Source organism: Mauremys reevesii, linkage group 12, assembly GCF_016161935.1.
Source record: "Mauremys reevesii isolate NIE-2019 linkage group 12, ASM1616193v1, whole genome shotgun sequence".
Taxonomy (NCBI): Eukaryota; Metazoa; Chordata; order Testudines; family Geoemydidae; genus Mauremys; species Mauremys reevesii.
The window spans coordinates 30,978,769-31,000,098 of NC_052634.1; the positions used below are offsets into that span (position 1 = coordinate 30,978,769).

At 47.2% G+C, this 21,330-nt stretch overlaps 1 pseudogene; it reads left to right on the plus strand.

Moving 5' to 3' along the window:
* Positions 1-17,044, plus strand: part of LOC120375375 — a 58,097-nt pseudogene extending 41,053 nt beyond the window's left edge.
* The last annotated feature ends 4,286 nt before the right edge of the window (positions 17,045-21,330 follow it).

The following is a 21,330-nucleotide window of genomic DNA, read 5'->3' on the forward strand; positions in this document are numbered from 1 at the left end:
GGGAGGCCCAGAGCTGGGGAGGCAAGGGGTGCAGGTGTAGGGAGGGGAGAACCCAGGGCTCGGGCAGCAGGGGGATGGGAGGGCAGACAAAATTTTTTTTTGCTTGGGGAGGCAAAAAACCTAGAGCCAGCCCTGCCTCCACATACCGTAAGGTAGGTAGGAGCAGATCATTATTATCCCTACTTGGAAGAGCGAGAAGCTCAGGCTGAGACAGGAGAATTGACTTGTCTTAGGTCACACGGCCAGCCAGTGGCAGAGCTGGGAATAGGACCCAAGACCCCTGATTTTCAAACTAACCATCGGATCTTGAATTTCATCCATTGAATGACCTGAATAAAGTGCTCTCAGATGAGCTCCAGACCAACAGTGCACAGTAATTATTCAGCAAGTATTTGAGGAGAACTGCAATTTGAGGAGAATCATGACCTGCTCAGAGACCATTAATGCAGAGAAGCAGCAAAATTCAAACATATGACTGGTTATGACTTATTTCCTTGGTCTTAAAAGAGAACAACAAGGACCTGAGTCTCCTCCCTGTCAATAACCCCCTGCTCAGCCAATCAGGGTAGAGACTGAGGACGGGAAACTGAGGGTTCTCAGCAGGGAGCCCAAAGGATGGTTCAGGTCACTGGTGGGATCACTGCCCGAGCACTATTTCAGCCCCACATTTTTGGTGGACCTCCCACAGTGGGAGCTGCCAAACACTCCCCTGCAACACATACACACACCCCGCTCTTGGTGTTGGGAGGGAAACAGGTGAAAGGACAAAAGAAGCAAGAGAAGAGAAAGGAGGAAGGGATGGAGGAAAAGGTGAAACACAAAGGATAAACCCTAATGTCTCCAGTAATTCTAGGGGACAAAATCCCTGGTGCGGAATAAAATACTGCCTCCTTAAGCTCGTGTTTTCCATGCTTAGATTTCATCACCAGATGGATCAGACTGAACAGGTTTAAAAGCTTGAGGAGGCTCTTAGCTTCTAAACAGGGACGGCTGGTCTCTAGTAAACTCCCTAAAAGGGAAGGAGAAAACTCGAAAGAGGTTCCTCCTGGCGCTCAGGTACGTGAACCCGAATACTCCCTCAGTCCTCAAAGAGAGCTGGAGAAGGAGACTTGCTGAAGCAAAGCCACAGGGGTCTCTGAGGTTTCCCTGGCCCCTCGCCCCTGTCCTGCCTGGCTGATGTCAGCATCTCTCTGTGAGGTCACCACCTCCCCACCACCTTTGACCAATAGTCTGAGGTCCTGCAAAAGGCCTTTGTGATGTCACTGCCACACCCCTCCCTTGCTGTGCTAATGTCCTGCCCCTGGCCAGGCACTTTGGAGGTTTGAGCTACTCCCCGTGGATCACCCCACTCAAGGAGCGTTCGTTCTAGGCACAAGCCGGTTAGACAGGAAAACATCAGACGCTGCTCCCAATGCTACACTCAGTTTTTCAGAAATTAGTTGACTTTATGACCAGAAGAGACCATTAGAGCATCTAATCTGACCCCCTGCATATCACAGGCCTCCTGTATGACACAAGAGCTACTTTTGGGGCAAACACATTCCAGAAAGGCATCTTGTCTTCATGAAATGACATCAGGAGATGGCGAATCCACCACTTTCCTTGGTAGCTTGTTCCTGTGGTGAATCATCCTCGCTGGTGAATATTTGTGCCTTAGTTGTAATATGAATTTGTCTCTTTTCACCGTCCAGCCATTGGGGCTTGTTATGCCTTTCTCTGCTTTAATACCCAATCTTTTCTCTCCATTAAGGCCCTTCTACACCCCCTAGAGCCCAGTCCCCAGAGCCCCTGGCCAGGGCCCCAGACACCCCCAGAGCCCCCCCAGCCCCAGGGGGAGCTGGACACTGGTGAAGGGGAGAGAAAATGGGGCAAAATCGGGGGCAGGGAACTTCTCAGGGGTTGGGGAGGGGGTCACCCTGGGGCTGCTCGTGGCTCTAGGGAGAAAGGGGCGGGCAGGGGCAGGGGTCCCCACGGGGCAGCGGTAAATCCGAGGGGTCTCAGCCCCCTTTCTCTCCCCGCTCCCGGGGTCACTGGCTCCCGGCCATGTCCGGGCTGCACCGACACTTCCCCCCCCCGCCCCTTTCCCACGGAGGGGCCGGGCACGGGGGGGTTAATGAAGGTCTCTCTCGCCGCGATCTGCGCATGCCCAGAGCCCCAGCGGCACAAACCCTTCTCCGGCCCGGGAGAGGCTCTAACGGCTCCGCACGAGCCAGGCAGAACCGCAGCGCCCCGCCTCCCTCGCCGACGTCACTTCCGCTCCACAGAGAGCCCGGAACTACATCTCCCAGCCTGCCCCGGGGGCGCGTCCGCCCTCTCCAGCCCGGGTAAGGGAGGGGTCAGTAGCTGGAACTGCGCATGCTCCGTGCGAGCCCCGCTGGGGGCGGGAGAACAAAGCTGCTGCTGCCGCCTCCGTGTGAGCCGGTGAGTGAGAGACCCCGGGGCGGGCACGTGACTCTGCCCCGGGAACCTGGGAGAAGCCTCAGGCCGCCTCGGCCCCGGGAGCCGCAGCAGGATCCGCCCCCCGCTGGGATGGGGGGGCGGAGCCTGGAGCCCGGGGTCCCTGTGCGGGGGGAGAAGCCGGAGTTGCGGGGGGGGGAAGGTCGGTGGGACGCGGCGGGGTTGAACTGTCTCTGGGCAGCCCGGAAATCCCCGGGCGGGAGTGAATTGGCTCCTGTCCCTGTTGGCGCCTCTCGCCCCCGGCACAGAGTCTCTCCGGTTCTGCCCCGTTTCTCTCTCGGGGTCTCGCTCGGGCTGTAACATCCGGGAGATTCGCCCCCGATCCGCTCTCTCTCGGCTCCCTGTGCCCCCGGTCTCTCCATGAGTCTCCAATGTCCATTTAAAATCTCTCCGATGGGGTCCCCGTTTTACCTGCAGCGATTTGTCCTTGTCCGGGTGGGAAATTGTTGCCCTGGGTCAGTCCCCAGCACGTGGCTGCCCCTGGCGGGGTGAGATGCCGGTTCTCTGCCGGGGCGGGAGGGGCACGTGTCCCCCGTGGGGGCTGCCCGGACCCCGGTTTCCCAGTCCCAGTTACTGCCCCCAACGACCAACACAGCCACCTGCCCATCCCCCACTGCTGCCCCCTTCCCTCCTCCAGGGACCTGCCACCTCCCCCACCCCTTTGCCCTCTTAAAGCAGCTCCTCAAAGGGCTCCCAGCTGGTAACATGAGAGTTGGCTGGATCCTTTTCTTTTCTCCAGCTGGCACTGGGTGAGGAGGTCACTCTGAGTGCAGCGTGGGTCCAGCAGTATCCCAAAGCCCATGACAAATGGTCTCTGGGAGGGGTTGCTTCCCGCAGTGCAAAGATGTAGCTAGTGACAGGGCATGGACCTTTCTTGCCCTCCAGGCCTTCCATTCTCCTGTTAAAGCAGCACCGCCCAGGGATCCCTCTGCCCGTGTGACTGGCCAGCAGGGGGCAGTGATAACTTTCTATCCACTTAGCAGACACAGTGAGGTAACTGTTGCTGGGGTAGGGGATGGGGTGTCTGTGTGGGGAGATTGCAGCTGGAGCTGAAGGGGCGTTGTGGGAGGGGGAGGCCTCTGGGTGACTGGGCAGGGGGTTCTGGAGGTTTGGGGGGGTGGGTTCTGATGTGCCCAGCCCTGAGGCTGTGGGTCCTGGAGGTGGGTAGCACTGGGGACTTGTTGGTGCAGAACAGTGAGGGTGGGCGTCTCTTGGGGAGGCGGGGCAGGGGGCTGGAGGGAGCCTGGTGCTGTGCCAGGGGCTCAGTCATGCCCAATGCACAGAACTGGGTGGGGGAGTGCCAGGCGCTAGGTCGGGTTGCCAGGCAAGCAGAGGGAGGGGTCCCGTTGTAAAGCATCAGGGGGTCCCAGGCAAACGGCCTGGCAGGTCCTGCTGGAGGACAGGTGGGGGTCCTAGGCAGGCAGTAGGGGAAGCCTGGGCAGGCAGTGAGGGACTGAATTCCCAGTGAGGGGTCCCCTGGGGGGGTGGTCCCTGGCTGTTGGGGGCTCTTGGTGGGGGGAACCTTTAGGATTCCCAGCCTGCCAGTGATGGTCTGGTGGGGGTTCTCTGGCCAGTGGGGTGCTGAGGGGTATCTGGAGTTCCTGTTCAGGGATTTTGGGGGATGGGTCCCAGGGAATATCTGGTGGGACCCTGGCTGCGGGATCTGGGGGTATCTGGGGTCCCCTGGATGGAGGCTCGGGGGGCTGCTACTAACCATGCTCCTTCTAGCTCATCAGCTTGTGCCAGAATCCTGGCTCCAAGCACTGCCCAGCATTCCCCAGCCAAGCCCAGTCACCATGATAACTTTCTAGCCACTTATCAAACATCTTGAAAACTCCAGGACCTTCCAGTTCCATTGGGAAAATTTGTGCCTTGAGTCCTTATAATAGATCTGGGGGGGTGAGGCAGGTGGGAAGGGGGCTAGAAATGCCACACAATGGTCTCTTCCACAGCGTTCTGGACTCCTTCTTTCTGAAATCTGGTTTAATTGAGACCATTGTTAATCCAGAGTCACTGCATGGAAAGACAAGGAGTGACTCTGGATGGACAGTGAGGCAAATGAGATCAGCAGTTCTCCCTGTGAGGAGCGGCTCTCATTAGTTGTTCTCCCCAGAGAGCTAAAGGAGGGAAGCTGCTCAAACGCTCTGTCCCTCTCTGCTCAGGATATTGGGGTTCAGCTTCCTGGGTCAGACGCTGCAGCCTCCATTGTGATCTGGGAGACCAGGCTTAGCAGCTGCTGCTCCCCCAGTGGGGGTTCTGTGCTGGGATGTGACCTTAATTAAAGCTTCTTCTCTGCCCGGCCCAGGGGATGACTTTCTGCAGCTGGTACTAGCCCCCTAGGGCAGCCCTGGGCCCTGTTAATACAAATTCTGAGCTACGGACTCCGGGTTATTGAAAGACCTCAGAAAGTGCTGGGGACTGGCAAGAAAGTGACTCTGCACAAACAGCCCCTCGTCATTTCTCCTCCCATTAGCAATTGCCAGGAGAAAATCCAGCCATGGGAGAGCAAAGCCCCCAGGAATGGGACTGTCCCAGCCAGAGGAGCAGGCAGAGAGGACAGGGGAAGGAGAGACTGAAAGGGGCAGTGGGAGAAATGAGTGGGGGGAGAGATTTCCAGCTCTCTAGTCCACCCAGACACATGTATTGCAGCATCCCTGGGCAGAACCACTTTCCAGTGAACAAGAAAAGGATCAGACAGAGAAAAAGCCAGTTCCTGACTCCATATTCCCCCTGCTGGGGTGTGACTGCCGTGGGGTCAGTGTCCGAGGGAATCCCCCACAGTGACTCCTTGGGTTCTGCTCTTTTCCAGCCTTGTGTTCAGAGACTTTGTTACAGGGTGAGGGGAGGCAGAAGGGAGGTTAAAAATGTCTCTGTGGGCTTAGCCTGACAGGAGGAGCCAGGTCTACATTCTAATAAAGAGATCAAGCATGTTCCCAGCATGGCAGAGTCTAGGATGTCTGTCTGGAGGGAAAGGGCCTGGGGGAATCGTGATGTGGAGGTTTCAGAACAGACTTTAGTTAATTTCACAACTGCCCTTCTCTCCCTGCCAGGGCTGCAGAATGACGTCCATGTTTTTCTCCAGCTCATCCCATCCTCCCATGACACAGGGAAGAGAAATGGCTGCAGTGGAGCCAGCACAGGTAGGGATTATTTTTTTGAGGGGGGGGTTGGTGGGTTCCTACAGGAGAGAGAGGGACAGCAAATACACCGGAGATGGGAAGGTTTGCACAGTCTGGTTTGGATGTTGGCGCGGGGCAGGAAATGCACAGGGTGGGGAAGGGAGGGCAGGGTGTGACAGACCTGCTGGGAGTTGTTTAATAAGTGGCCTAGATTCTAGGAACAGACCCATGAGGTTCGGAGGTGTAAATGCTCTAGATTGTGGAGCAGAAAATAACCCACGTGAATGGGGCTGGGAAAACTGACCAGACTCCCAGTGCTGGAGCCTGACCCGACTAACCAGTGGCTGCTGTGAGATATGAAGGGGGCACCCACCAGTGAGGGTTAGGGGAGATTCCCCTCCCTTCCCATCCAGCTCCTCACAATGAGGAGGGTGTTGGGCTTCCTACCAGGGATCTCTCCCTGGTCCCTGCTAGGGCTTCCCTCTCCTCTATCAGTCTGTGGCTAGTAGGTATGTGATGGATCTGCTGGGAGAGATAAGGGGCTCTCTTTGTCCCCTCGCTCTGATGTTTCCTGGATGCTCTGAGCAGGGTGGGGTTGGGACTTTGTTGACTGCAATCCACCCAGGGCTTCCCTTTGATGGGCTCCTCTCCCCACAAATAGTGGGGCTGTGAATGGGGCAGCAGGTATTGAGTGTTGGACTCTTGCTCTTTCAGGGGCCGGTAACCTTCGAGGAGGTGGCTGTGTATTTCACCAGTGAAGAGTGGGCTCTGCTGGACCCCGCTCAGAGAGCCCTCTACTGGGATGTCATGCAGGAGAACTATGAGAATGTGACCTCACTGGGTAAGGGTTACTGTCCCCTCGGTTCTTGGAAGGGAAATGGAGAGAGAAGGTTTACGCCAGCCCCACAATGCCACCTCTACTTTGCCCAGTTTCAGCATCGCCCCAATATGCCAGTGACACACACACTACCAGAGACCCTCCCCTGCTGCAGAACACTTTGGGAACAGAGCACAGGAGCCATATTGCACAATGTCAAATATCTCCTGTTTGCTCAAGTAAAGCTGAGGTTTAAGTGCAGCATAATCAACAGACGCTTCCTAGGGGTCACCAGATAAAATTAATAGGCAGCAGGTTTAAAGAAAATAAAAGGAAGTTCTTCTTCACGCAGCGCACAGTCAACTTGTGGAACTCCTTACCTGAGGAGGTTGTGAAGGCTAGGACTATAACAGCATTTAAAAAAGAACTGGATAAATTCATGGTGGTTAAGTCCATCAATGGCTATTAGACAGGATGGGTAAGGAATGGTGTCCCTAGCCTCTGTTTGTCAGACGATGGAGATGGATGGCAGGAGAGAGATCACTTGATCATTGCCTGTTAGGTTCACTCCCTCTGAGGCATCTGGCATTGGCCACTGTCGGTAGACAGGATACTGGGCCAGACGGACCTTGTATCTGACCCGGTACGGCCGTTCTTATGTCATGTATGTATGTGGGCATTTGGTGCAAGGAGCTCCTGGCCCTCAGAGACCGTGTGGAGGCTTTGGAGGCCAGGGTGTTGGAACTGGAGGAGCTAAGGGAGGCAGAGAAGTATGTCGATGAGGCTTTCCGGGACGCTATAGAATTGTCCCAACTCCGGTCAGACAGCCCCCCGCACCGTTGAGGAGGATGAAGGGCCCAGGGAATGAGAGCAGTCAACGGGAGCAGAGGGAAAGCTTCTCATAGTTGGGACCCTCACCCCAACACTATCTGGAAGAGCCTCTTGCACTGAGGTTACCTCACAGTGGGAGGGAACTCCACTCATTAAGAAAAGGCAGCTGTTAGTAATGGGAGATTCGATCATTAGAAACAAGGATATCTGGGTTTGTGATGACCAGGAGAACCGTATGGTGACTTGCCTGCCTGGTGCGTAGGTTGCGGATTTCTCAAGGCATCTAGATAGATTTATGTGTAGTGCTGGGGAGGAGCCAGTGGTCATGGTACATGTAGATACCAATGACATAGGGAAGGGTAGGTGAGATGTCCTGGAGGCCAAATTTAATCTGCTAGGAAAGAGACTGAAATCCAGGATCTCTATGGTGTCTTTCTCAGAAATGCTTCCAGTTCCACGCACAGGGCCAGGTAGGCAGGCAGAGCTTCGGAGTCTCAATGCGTGGATGAGATGATGGTGTAGAGAGATGGGGTTTAGATTTATTAGGAACTAGGGAAACTTTGGGGATGGGGGAGCTTATACAGGAAGGATGGGCTCCACCTAAGCCAAAGTGGATCCAGACTGCTGGCACTTAACTTTAAAAAGGTTGCAGAGCAGTTTTTAAACTAAGAGATGGGGGGGAAAGCCAATGGCTGCAGAGGAGCACGTGGATCGGACAGAGACTTCTCTTAGAGGAGAGTGTAGTGATAGAGATTTTTCTAGTTTTAGTCAGGAAGAGAGGCTGGAAGAGGATAAAGTAGGGGCCAGATCAGCTGAGAAGCATTCACACACAAAAGAATCTGACACATCAGAAAAGGGCAGACAAATAAACAGTGACAAGTTTTTAAAGTGCGTGTACACAAATGCTAGAAGGGTAAATAATAAGATGGGTGAATTAGAGTGCCTCGTGTTAAAAGAGGATTTTGACATAATAGGCATCACAGAAACCTGGTGGAATGAGGACAATCAATGGGGCACAATCATTCCAGGGTACAAAATATATCGGAAGGTCAGAGCCAGGTCATACTCGGGGGATGGGGAGGGGAGTGGCACTGTATGTTAAAGAAAATGTAGACTCAAATGAAGTAAAAATCTTAAATGAAACCGCATGTTCCATAGAATCTCTGTGGATAGTAATTCCATGCTCTAATAAGAATATAACAGTAGGGTTCTATTATCGACCCCCTGTCAAAGACAGTGATAGTGAGGATGAAATGCGAAGGGAGATTAGAGAAGCTATCAAAATAAAGAACTCCATAATAGTGGGAGATTTCAGTTATCCCCATATTGACTGGGTACGTCACCTCAGGACAAAATGCAGAGACAAAATTTCTTGATACTTCAAATGACTGTTTCTTGGAGCAGCTGGTACAAGAACCTGCAAGGGGAGAAGCAACTCTCCATTTAGTCCTGAGTGGAGAGGAGGATCTTGTCCAAGAGGTAACTATAACAGGACCGCTTGGAAATAGTGATCATAATATAACAACATTTAACATTCCTGTGGTGGGAAGAACAACTCAACACTGTGGCATTTAATTTCAGAAAGGAGAACTATACAAAAATGAAGGGGTTAGTTAAACAGAAATTAAAAGGTACAGTGACTAGAGTGAAATCCCTGCAAGCTGCATGGACACTTTTCAAAGACACAATATTATAGGCCCAACTTAAATGTATACCCCAAATTAAAAAAACACAGCAAAAGAACTAAAAAGAGCCACTGTGGCTTGGCTTAACCATGTAAAAGAAGCAGTGAGAGATAAAAAGGCATCTTTTAAAAAGTGGAAGTCAAATTCTAGTGAGGTGTATATAGAAGGGAGCATAAGTACTGCCAAATTAAGTGTAAAAATGTAATAAGAAAAGCCAAAAAGGAGTTTGAGGAACAGCTAGCCAAAAACTCAGAAGGTAATAACAAAATGTTTTCTAAATACATCAAAAGCAGGAAGCTGCTAAACAACCAGTGGGGCCCCTGGACGATTGAGATACAAAAGGAGGCCTTAAAGACGATAAAGTCATTGCGGAGAAACTAAATGCATTCTTTGCTTCAGTCTTCGTGGCTGAGGATGTTAGGGAGATTCCCAAACCTTTTGTGGGTGACAAATCTGAGGAATTGCCACAGATTGAAGTGTCACTAGAGGTTTTGGAACTAATTGATAAATTTAACTGTAACAAGTCACCGGAACCAGATGGTATTTACCCAAGAGTTCTGAAGGAACTCAAATGTGAAATTCGGGAACTATTAGCTATGGTTTGTAACCTGTCCTTTAAATCAGCTTCTGTACCCAATGACTGGAAGATTGCTAATGTAACGCCAATATTTAAAAAGGGCTGTAGAGGCGATCCTGGCAAATACAGACCGGTAAGTCTAATGTCTGTGCCAGGCAAATTAGTTGAAACAATAGTAAAGAATAAAATTGTCAGGCACATAGAAGAACAAAAATTGTTGGGCAAAAGTCAACATAGTTTCTGTAAAGGGAAATCATGTCTTACTAGTCTGTTAGAGTTCTTTGAAGGTGTCAACAAACGTGGACAAGGGGGATCAAGTGGACATAGTGTACTTAGATTTCCAGAAAACCTTTGACGAGGTCTCTCACCAAAGGCTCTTACATAAATGAAGTTATCATGGGATAAGAGGGAAGATCTTTTCATGGATTGAGAACTAGTTAAAAGACAGGGAACAAAGGGTAGGAATAAATGGTAAATTTTCAGAATGAAGAGGAGTAACTAGTGATGTTCCCCAAGGGTCAGTCCTAGGACCAATCCTATTCAACTTATTCATAAATGATCTGGAGAAAGTTGTAAACATTGAGGTGGCAATGTTTGCAGATGTTACTAAACTGCTCAAGATAGTTAAGACCAAAGCAGACTGTGAAGAACTTCAAAAAGATCTCACAAAACTAAGTGATTTGGCAACAAAATGGCAAATGAAATTTAATGTGAATAAATGTAAAGTAATGCACGTTGGAAAAACGACCCCAACTATACATACAATATGATGGAGGCAAATTTAGCTACAGCTGATCAGGAAAAAGATCTTTTTGTCATTGTGGATAGTTCTCTGAAGACATCCAGCAGTGTGCAGCGGAAGTCAAAAAAGCAAACAGGAGGTTAGGAATTATTTAAAAAGAGATGGACAATAATACAGAGAATATCTTATTGCCCTTATATAAATCAATGGAAATAACTAATTTAGACCCCATCATTTTATATGTATATTTGGGATTGTGTTTTCCAGTGGGCTGCACTATATGTTATCCTGACATCTAGTAGTGCGGAGATGCTGCATTCAGTAATATCCCTGCCCTTCCTCTCCCCTGTCTCCACTGAGCCCCACGCTTATGTTTCCAGCTTCCCCAGGACTCTCTCTTTGTCTCTGGACCTGTCTGTCAGCAAGAAGCAGAGCCAGGGAGACTTGCCCTCTCTCTGGAGACTTCGATTTCTGGGACATGGATTTACTTTCTATGTGTTTTAGGAGACTTTGAAATTGAGTGTCTGTGACATTAAGCACAGTACAGTCTGGAGTGTTGAACAGCTGTGTTCCCTCAGTTCCCCAGGCTGGGGTGCCTTTTACACTGCTCTACTGTGAGAGCAGCCACTCCTGGGCAGGTAACACACAGTCTCCAGCATGTAACTCGCTCCCAGCTACACAGTTTTGAGTGCTGCTAGTCAGCAACTCCCGAATTACAGTGCCCCACCGGAGAACCCCAGAAAATTCTCTGCTCCCAGACATCCCCCAGAAATGTGCATCTTGTCCTGTCCAGCACACTACTGAACAGTGGGAGCTCATATGAAATCTGTTATTTCATCAATGGAAAATGACATGCACCAGCCTTGTTATTCCAAATGGAGTTTCCAACACACTTTAATCCAACCACACTGGTTAGATAAAACAATAAACCAAGATTGTTAACTACTGAAGGGAAAAAAAAAAAGATTTTCAGTGACTACAAGTAATGAGGCATAAAAGTCAGAATTGTTTACGAAAGAAGTGGAAGATAAAACACAAACTAACATCTAAGTTAACCAGCTAAAATGATTTAAAACAAATGTTTCTCTCACCATCTGCTGAGACAGGCTGGTTTTCCTTTCAGCTGGGAATCCCTCTAACCTGCCCCTGCTGCCCACAGTCAGTTCTTCAGGAGTTGTCATGAGCAGAGGGAAAGGGGGGAGAGAGAGAGAGAGTCTCATGCATTTTCCTCACATCTGTTTATAATTCAGTCCTTTCTACTAGAAACAAATCCAGTTCTCAGCTGAGTCATGGTGACAGGCTCTCGTAGATATGAGCTTCAAGTGGTCCCTGTGATGGAATGTAAATGTCTTCTTCACACCTTCCCTCTCCTGGAGAATGGCTATTTGACCAGCTGTTTGCCTTGCTGTCTCTGACGAACTTGGGGTTAGGGTTGCAACTTTTTCAGTAATATCATACTGTAAAATCTCATAACTTTACATACAGTGTTGCTACACATTTTAAGGAGGATATTCAGTAGATTGTCTTCAAATGATACCTCACAAGCCATATAGTGATAAATGAAGGAGAAGAGGATCTCCCTTTATAAACACCCAGACAGCCAGATTGCTGTAAAATCCTTGGTGGTGTGACTTCTCTGCTTGCTTTACCTGTAAAGGGTTAACAAGGCCATAGGTAAAAGAAAAGGAGGCACCTGACCAAAAGAGCCAATGGAAAGACTAGAACTTTTAAATGGGACAGTAACTTTCCCTTTGTCTGTTGTTCTCCGGAGAAGGCGACACAGAGTAGCAATGCTGTGTGTGGCTTGAAGCAGGTTGGAAAATTCATCTTCCATCCCTAGAAGAAATGTTTTGGACAGGGAAGTTTAGACAAACACAATCAGATTTATATTTTTATTTTGGCTTTTGGCGCTCCTCTGTGCTATCCCAGATGCTTTTTTGCTTCTAAGGGCACGCTTACACTTACCTTCCTGGTCGATGCGGTGAGTTCGACTTCGAGTTCGAACTATCGCCTGATCTAGACGCGATAGTTCAAACTCCAGAAGCGCCGCGGACGACTCCAGTACTCCACCACTGCAAACGGCGGTGGTGGAGTCGACGGGGGAGCCGCGGAGTTCGACCCCGCCGCGTCTGGACGGGTGAGTAGTTCAATTAGGGTACTTCAATTCAGCTACGCTATTTCCGTAGCTGAATTTGCGCACTTAATTCGAACCCCTTTAGTGTAGACCAGGCCTAAGCTTTAAGCTGAACCCCAAGAAAGCTATTTTGGGTGCTTACAACAATTGTTTCTTTTAAGATCTAGCAAAGCCTAAGTTCCAGATTTATTGTTTTCCTTTTCAATTTTAATAAAATTTACCTCTTTTAAGAACAGGGTTGGATTTTTGGTGTCCTAAGAGGTTTGTGCATGTTGTTTGATTAGCTGGTAGCCACAGCTAATGTCCTCTGTTTTCTTTCTCAGCTCTTTCCCGGAGGGGAGGTGAAAGGGCTTGAGGCTACCCCAGAGGCAAGAATTCTCAAGTGCTCCTTCCTGGGTCCAAGGGTTTGGGGTTTTTTGCATTTGGGTGGTGGCAGCATTTACCAAGCCAAGGTCAGAGAAAAGCTGTAACTTTGGGGGTTTAATACAAGCCTGGTTAAAGGACAGGGAACAAAGGGTAGGAATTAATGGTAAATTCTCAGAATGGAGAGGGGTAACTAGTGGTGTTCCCCAAGGGTCAGTCCTAGGACCAATCCTATTTAATTTATTCATAAATGATCTGGAGAAAGGGGTAAACAGTGAGGTGGCAAAGTTTGCAGATGATACTAAACTGCTCAAGATAGTTAAGACCAAAGCAGATTGTGAAGAACTTCAAAAAGATCTCACAAAACTAAGTGATTGGGCAACAAAATGGCAAATGAAATTTAATGTGGATAAATGTAAAGTAATGCACATTGGGAAAAATAACCCCAACTATACATACAACATGATGGGGGCTAATTTAGCTACAAGAAGTCAGGAAAAAGATCTTGGAGTAATCGTGGATAGTTCTCTGAAGATGTCCACGCAGTGTGCAGAGGCGGTCAAAAAAGCAAACAGGATGTTAGGAATAATTAAAAAGGGATAGAGAATAAGACTGAGAATATATTATTGCCCTTATATAAATCCATGGTACGCCCACATCTTGAATACTGTGTACAGATGTGGTCTCTCACCTCAAAAAGATATTCTAGCACTAGAAAAGGTTCAGAAGAGGGCAACTAAAATGATTAGGGGGTTAGAGAGGGTCCCATATGAGGAAAGATTAAAGAGGCTAGGACTCTTCAGCTTGGAAAAGAGAAGACTAAGGGGGCATATGATAGAGGTATATAAAATCATGAGTGATGTTGAGAAAGTGGATAAGGAAAAGTTATTTACTTATTCCCATAATACAAGAACTAGGGGTCACCAAATGAAATTAATAGGCAGCAGGTTTAAAACAAATAAAAGGAAGTTCTTCTTCACCCAGCACACAGTCAGCTTGTGGAACTCCTTACCTGAGGAGGTTGTGAAGGCTAGGACTATAACAATGTTTAAAAGGGGACTGGATAAATTCATGGTGGCTAAGTCCATAAATGGCTATTAGCCAGGATGGGTAAGAATGGTGTCCCTAGCCTCTGTCTCAGAGGATGGAGATGGATGGCAGGAGAGAGATTACTTGTAAAGCCTGTTAGGGTCACTCCCTTTGGGGCACCTGGCATTGGCCACTGTCGGTAGACAGATACTGGGCTAGATGGACCTTTGGTCTGACCCAGCACGGCCTTTCTTATGTTCTTATTAGAGTTGCACAAATTAATTTTTAGAATCCGCGGGCTCCCCACTTTCTGCACTCGGAGGACAGAGTGGAGATTCAGCCATGACACATACTATGAACAAAATTGATCATAATTTTCTAGAAGAGTGAACATAGGGGCACAGACTTGCACAGTGTCCGTCTGTGTGTTCCCAACATATATGTGGGTATTTCAATCCTTCACAAGCAAGGTGTTCGGCATCTTCTAACACCTGGGGAACCAGTCCTGGGAATTCACTGGTTTATTAAGTGACACTCTATGGAATTGAGAGACATTTTATATTATTATTATTTTATTATAAATACCAATATGATGAAATTGCAATGAATCGTGCTAGATATGCCATGTAAGGTGTCAATGAAAATGTTATGATTTTCCAAGTTTGATAATCTTGTGTCTATCTTTGTATTGTGAGTTATAGATATGTAGGGTATATCTGTATTCCAGACTTGTGTAGTGTTTCTGAGTGACACCCCCAGACATATTGGCATCAGTGCTGCCCAGCCTGTTTGATGGCCCATCCGGGGTCATCAGCTGTACAATGAACCCATTGAAAGGATCAAGGGGAGACACCTCTTGACTCAGCAAGACATGCAGGGATATGCCTGTGTACTGAGACATCCAAGGCTTTTCCATGCCATGTGCTGTGAAGCTTGTGTTTGGGACACAGGAAGTAGAAGCCACTTGGCAAAAGGAATATAAAGGGCAGCTGCATCATCTCCATTTTGTCTTTAGTCCCTCTTCCTACCTCTGGAGCAACTTCTCTACAAACTGAACCCTGGAACAAAGGACTGAATGATGTGGGTGTGTACCAGAGAGCCTTTCAAGCCAGAAACTCACCAATACTGCTAAGAACCAGATATATAGATTTCTGAATGTATCTGACTGCTTTTCCATTTTAACAACTTCCTTTTTCTTTCCTCCTTTTATAATAAACCTTTGGTTTAGATGCTTTCTTGCTTATAAACCTTTAGTTTAGATGCTAAAGATTGGCTGGCATCATAGTATTCTGGGTAAGATCCAAACCTATACAGACCTGGTAATGTGGCTGACTCTGGGGTCAGAAGAACACTTTGTTTATGTGAGCAGAGTTTTTAAATAACCTCTCACTGTGCCGGACCTAGGTGCTGACTGGGAGTCAGAGAACTGGAATGCAGTAAAGGGGGCCGTGTGATGTCTTCTTTTTAGTTTCTCGATAACCAGTGTGGGGGATCAGAAACACAGTTGGTGACTGATCGGTGAATTTAACTTCCGTGTTAACCACCAGTTTTGGGAGCATCTTCTCTCCCTTTTTCAGCCTGCCCTGATCTTGGCATTTTCAGTGTGGACTGCCCCAGGCACACCAGCTCACACTAAGCACTGAAGTTAAATTAATAATGTTTTTTATGACAGTCATATGAAATCAGCTGAACTCCTTTGTTTTCTTTCATCTGAGCAGGGTTTCCAGTTTCCAAACCTCATATAATCTCCCGCTTGGAACAAGGGGACGAGCCATGGGCCCCAGACCTCCAGGGTTCAGAGGAAAGAGAGATCCTGAGAGCTCCCTGCACAGGTGAGGAAATATTAAACCAACTCAGAATCTGTAAGTGCCTGAAGGAAACATCTGGGATGCCCTACAATGCCCTTGGAAGGTCTCTCAGTTCAATATTGTCCCTAGCAGGGGTCGTATTCTTAGGGTAAATATAGATCATGGCTTCCTGTAGACCCTAGCAGACAACAGACAGTAGCTTCCTCCCTTCCCCCTGTGAATTTGGATGGGATGTGAAGCCTGAATTGATCCCCTCCTCTCTCCTGTTTAGGGAAGAGTTTGGGGGAGTTCAGTTCTTGTTTTTATTTGACCTCTCTCAAGCACTTGTATTGGTTTGGCCTTCCCCTTTCCATCCCTGTCTGAGATTTCTGTCTCTATCACAGCAGGTGACGCAATGGTATGTGAGAAAGAGGAGCAGAATTCTCAGCAGGAAAATGTTGAGCAAGTGGCTAAACACAGAGAATTATCGCAAAGATCGACAAGGAATGTGTCCTGGAGTCATAAGCAGGAAAATCCTGTGAGATTCAGCACAGACCAGAAAGAGAGCAAGGAAACCAGCCAGAGGAGAAAATGGTAAATTTATTTCCTGTCGGGAACTCAGAAGAGCGTCAAGGAAACCACAACCCAGCAGGAAATCCTGAGCGGAGAAAGGAAAAATACATGCACTGAGTGTGGAAAAACCTTCACTTACAGATCAAATCTTGTTGTTCATAAGAGACTCCACACAGGGGAGAGGCCCTATGAATGCAGTGAGTGTGGGAAAAGCTTCACGAGCAGCTCAGGCCTTTCTAAACATCAGAGAATCCACACAGGGGAGAGGCCCTATGAATGCTGTGAGTGTGGGAAAAGCTTTATTACCAGCTCAGACCTTTCTAAACATCAGATAATCCACACAGGGAAGAGACCCTATGAATGCTGTGAGTGCGGGAAAACCTTCAATAGCAGCTCAGACCTTTCTAAACATCAGAGAATCCACACAGGGAACAGGCCCTATGAATGCTGTGAGTGTGGGAAAACCTTCAGTCGCAGCTCAAACCTTTCTCAACATCAGAGAATCCACACAGGGGAAAGGCCCTATGAATGCCATGAGTGTGGAAAAAGCTTCTCTATCAGCTCAGCCCTTTCTCAACATCAGAGAATCCACACAGGGGAGAGGCCCTTTGAATGCAGTGAGTGTGGGAAAACATTCACTTACAGATCACATCTTGTTGTTCATAAGAGACTCCACACAGGGGAGAGGCCCTATGTATGCAGTGAGTGTGGGAAAACCTTCAGTCACAGATCACACCTTCTTATGCATCTCAGAATCCACACAGGAGAGAGGCCCTATGTATGCAGTGATTGTGGAAAAAACTTCATTCACCGCCAGCAGCTTAATTGCCATCAGAGAATCCACACAGGTATGCGACCCAATGGAAGCAGTGAGTGTGGGAAAACCTTGTCTTGCCACTGAGCCCATGTGAGCCATCAGAGAATCTGCAAGGGGGATCAACACCATAAAAACCTCTAGGACTTTCACTACTTTAATACTTTCCTGATTCCCACTTTTAAAAGCTGTTTGAAGCACCGATATCCCTCAGCTTGTCCAGATGAGTGAGTGGCCTATTTTTGCATTTTGCAGTTTGACCTCTTTGAGGTGGACTCATTTATCCTTTCTATCAACTCCATTCTCCCATAAGTAATTCAGGTGTGCCCTTCCTATCAGGAACCAGGGAGCGTCACATTTATACCATTCCTCCTATTGCAAAGTTATTGTTAGAGTCACCAGTGTTACAGATTGTATCATTGCCAGTTGTTCTCATGTTGTGCTGAAGAGCAGTTATCATGGGAACTTTTCATATTACATTTAAATGAAGAGCAGGGGCAGGAAAAAAGTGTCATTTCAGCCTCTGTGATACTGGAAGGAGATGTAAAAAGCGACAGAGTCCTCTGGCACCTTATAGACTAAAATACGTACTGGAGCATAAGAAATATACAAAAACCTGTAGGAGAACACTTCAACCTCCCTGGACACACAATAGCAGATTTAAAAGTGCCATCCTGCAGCAAAAATACTTCAGGGCCAGACTTCAAAGAGAAACTGCTGAGCTTCAGTTCATCTGCAAATTTAACACCATCAGCTCAGGACTAAACAAAGACTGTCCCTGGCTAGCCAACTACAAAAGCAGTTTCTCCTCCCTTTGTGTTCACACCTCAACTGCTAGAAGAGGGGCCCATCCTCCCTGATTTAACTAACCTTGTTATCTCTAGACTGATTCTTGCCTGCATATTTACACCCGCCTCTGGAAATTTCCACTACATGCATCTGACGATGTGTGGATTCACCCACGAAAGCTCATGCACCCATATGTCTGTTAGTCTACAAGGTGCCACAGGACTCTTTGTCACATTTTGCAGATCCAGACTAAGGCCTGGTCTACACGTGTGTGTGTGGGGGGGGGGGGTCGAACTACCTTAGTTCGAACTTCTTACCTGTCCAGACGCCAGCGGGATCAAAGTTCGGCTCCCCATCAACTCCGCCACCACCGCTATGCGGTGGTGGAGTTCGAGTCGACGGGAGCGTTCTGAGTTCGAACCATCATCTAGATTAGACGCGATAGTTCGAACTCCGAGAAATCGAACGCCACCCGTCGACCCGGCTGGTAAGTATAGATGTACCCTAACAGAGCTACTCCTCTGATACTTGGAAGGAGATGGGGTGACTCAGAGATTCCTCCTTCCCCATCATGGCAGAACTGTTACCTTTGTCTGAGCCAGGCAGAGTTTATCGTCATCACATTCTACCCTCCACTTCTCAAAGTGTCATGTGATGAAGAGTTCTCAGTTGTCTGTGCTTGGAGATGATGCTTGGACTTATTTAATCCTATGCCAGAGTTGCTATGACTGGTGAGAAAAGTATCAAAGACCAGGAAGGGGAATTCAAATGGATCCTAATCGCAGTGTGATCATTTCTGAGTTTAAATCCCAGGTTCCATCTATTGGTAAAGCCACTTCTGGCAAGGTGGCTGTTTTCCCCATTATGGCAATGCTAGGATACTAAACATGTTAAAATAACATAACTGACTATTGAGACAGTTACTCACTGAAATATGTTTGAATGGTTCAGAGGAGAATGTGATGGGAGAATCTCTTGTCCTGATTCTAAATAATTAGATGTAATCTGCTCTGGAATTTCAGTTTACACGTTCATTGTCATGTATTTTATCTCTCTGTGATCTGGGTTTCTATCTTTCTTGATGGCTGTGTGGTCACACAATTAGATATTAGTTCAGCTCAGATTTATTGGAGAGTTTAAGACAAATGACCATTTGCTAAAGTCATCATTTCTCACTTCAGCTTTGCTTTTTTCCCATCCTTCCATGATGATATGGAGAAATTTCAAGTGCAGTTCTGTCAATAGGAGAGAACTCTCCAATTTACTGGCCATGCTAACAAAGACACCGCAGTGATTTAAAATCTCCACTTGGAAATGGTGAACAGCAGCAGACCCCCGACTAACTGGAAGGAAGTGCATATGAGCACAGTGTAGTTCAATTGTTTAAATCAATATGGTCTCAGATGGCTATGTTGGCAGGCGAAGGCCTTCTGCTGATGTAGCGCTGTCTACGGGGGATTAGAGATGTGTAACTACGTTGCTCAGCTGTGTCTGTTTTTCGCACCCCTGAGCAATAATTATACCGATAAATGTCTTTAGTGTAGACCATACAGTTTTCTCTTGTGTTTTCTGCATTTGTATCACTTCTCCCCTACTTCCTACTACTTTGAAAGATTTAAAGTGTGAAAAGAGAGGTATTTTTCCTCATGATGCAAACATTCCCACATAGGAGACCCCTTCCACCAACACGCATGGCAGAGGAACCAGAGATATATGAACTCACAGAAGTGTTGGGACAAACCACAACTTGAGCCAAGGTTCAGTTGTTGGCAATGGGGATTAAAAGAAAACTAACATATGTGACCAGAATTTGTGATCTTTGAATATATTAGTGTTACTAGTGAAAATGAAATCATAGGTGATGTTATTGGTTAAAGAGTAAGAGACTAATTGTTTGATAATCTGAATAATTTTGGAAAACTGAAAATTGTCTTGTTTTTTTTTCTTTTTTTAGTTCAGGAAATGATGGTTAATCTTCAAAAGTTAATTTGATTTAATTTACCCCCTGTAGTGTAAGGAGTTCTGGTAGAAAACCTCACTCCAAAGGTTGAGGTGGGAGAATGTGTGTGAGAAAGAGTGTATAAGAGAATATTGGGTCTGTATAGATTTTATTTTTTTGTATTTCAAATATAACTTATTTTGCTTAGCTTCAAAGTCAATTTCTATTAAAAGGAAAACTACTCAAGGAGACAAGTTGTATAAGTTTTTACCCACTTACACTGTAAGCGTCACTGACTTCCCCACTTCTCTAATTTCCAAAGGAAAGGCCTGACATCTGTCATAGGATGTGTCCAGCAGGTAGGAAAGCTGCAGTTGTCAACCATCAATGCCAAGGAAAAGGCTGAAGTCCATTGCCTTTCATCTAAAAGCCATCTAGAGGCTGGTCTACACTGAAAAGCTGTGTTGACATGGCCACATCTCTCAGGGGTGTGAAAGATCCACTCACTGAGAGAAGTAGTTAAAGTGACCTAAGCCCCAGTGTAGACAGTGTTATGTTGTCAGAAGAATATTTCCAGTGTTTGAAGGGTAGACATACCCTTAGACAGATTGATACCCTCTGGGAAGCGAGTCATGACATCAATTCCACTTTGACCCATCTCCCTATATGTGAGAAAGCTGCTAGTATGGAGGGCTGAGCCAGCTGTGCGATCACCTGGTTCAATTGAGGGAAAAGTTCTTAGTACCCATCAGTCCAAAGACTGAGAGAAATGTTGAGTTCCAACCATTGTCATTTTAGTATTTGATTGTTCCTTTCTCTATTTTTTGTGTTGGCCTTTCTGTTCTATCAGAGTGTGACTGTGTAGCTCAGTGCATGTGTGATAAATGCTCTTTGGTGCCAATTGACAGAGAGGTCAAGTAATTCACAAGAAACTCCTGCCTCAGACCTGACAAACTCATCACACCTAATGCACTGATTTTTATGATATTTATCCAGGAAGCATAGCAGTGAGATCTCTACTGAAAGCTTGTAAATTATTGTTACTCCTGATCACTGCAAGAGGTGTGTATGAGTCCTATTGAAGGAGTCATGTAAGTATATGGAAAATTATGCCCATATGGTATTGTCATGAAAGTGAGTCACCCCAATCACAGGTCTTGTTGGGAATGGCCCATTCAAGTGGGAGGAATTGTCACCCATCCCTTGCTAGCCAGTTATGTGATGTGTTGCTGCATTGTCAACCTTTGCACCAGCCCAGAAAAGCCAATGGAAAACTATCAAAGACAAATTATAGACATCGAAACCCTGTGGAAGTGTAAACGGCAATATGACAATGAGGAAATGATCCTTTCTGTGAATATACACAAAAGACTGATTCATTTTATAACACGGTGGAGAGAAACACTCTGGTTCTATTCACCAAGGAGATCACTAATGACCAATGGTGCTTCAAGAAAGGCAGGGCCCTGGCTCCTAGGGACTAGCAGTCACTGCAATAGACTGTCACCTCACACTTCAATCTACTTAGGTAGGAAAGGTAACTATTAAAAGTGTAGGTTGCATTTGTGATTTTGTTTTGTTGGTAAGAGTTGGTTTCCATCATTCACATTTGTTTGTTTAAATCTCTGTCCCTCGTTAAAGAAATTTCCCTCTGTTCAATAACTGTGCTCATGC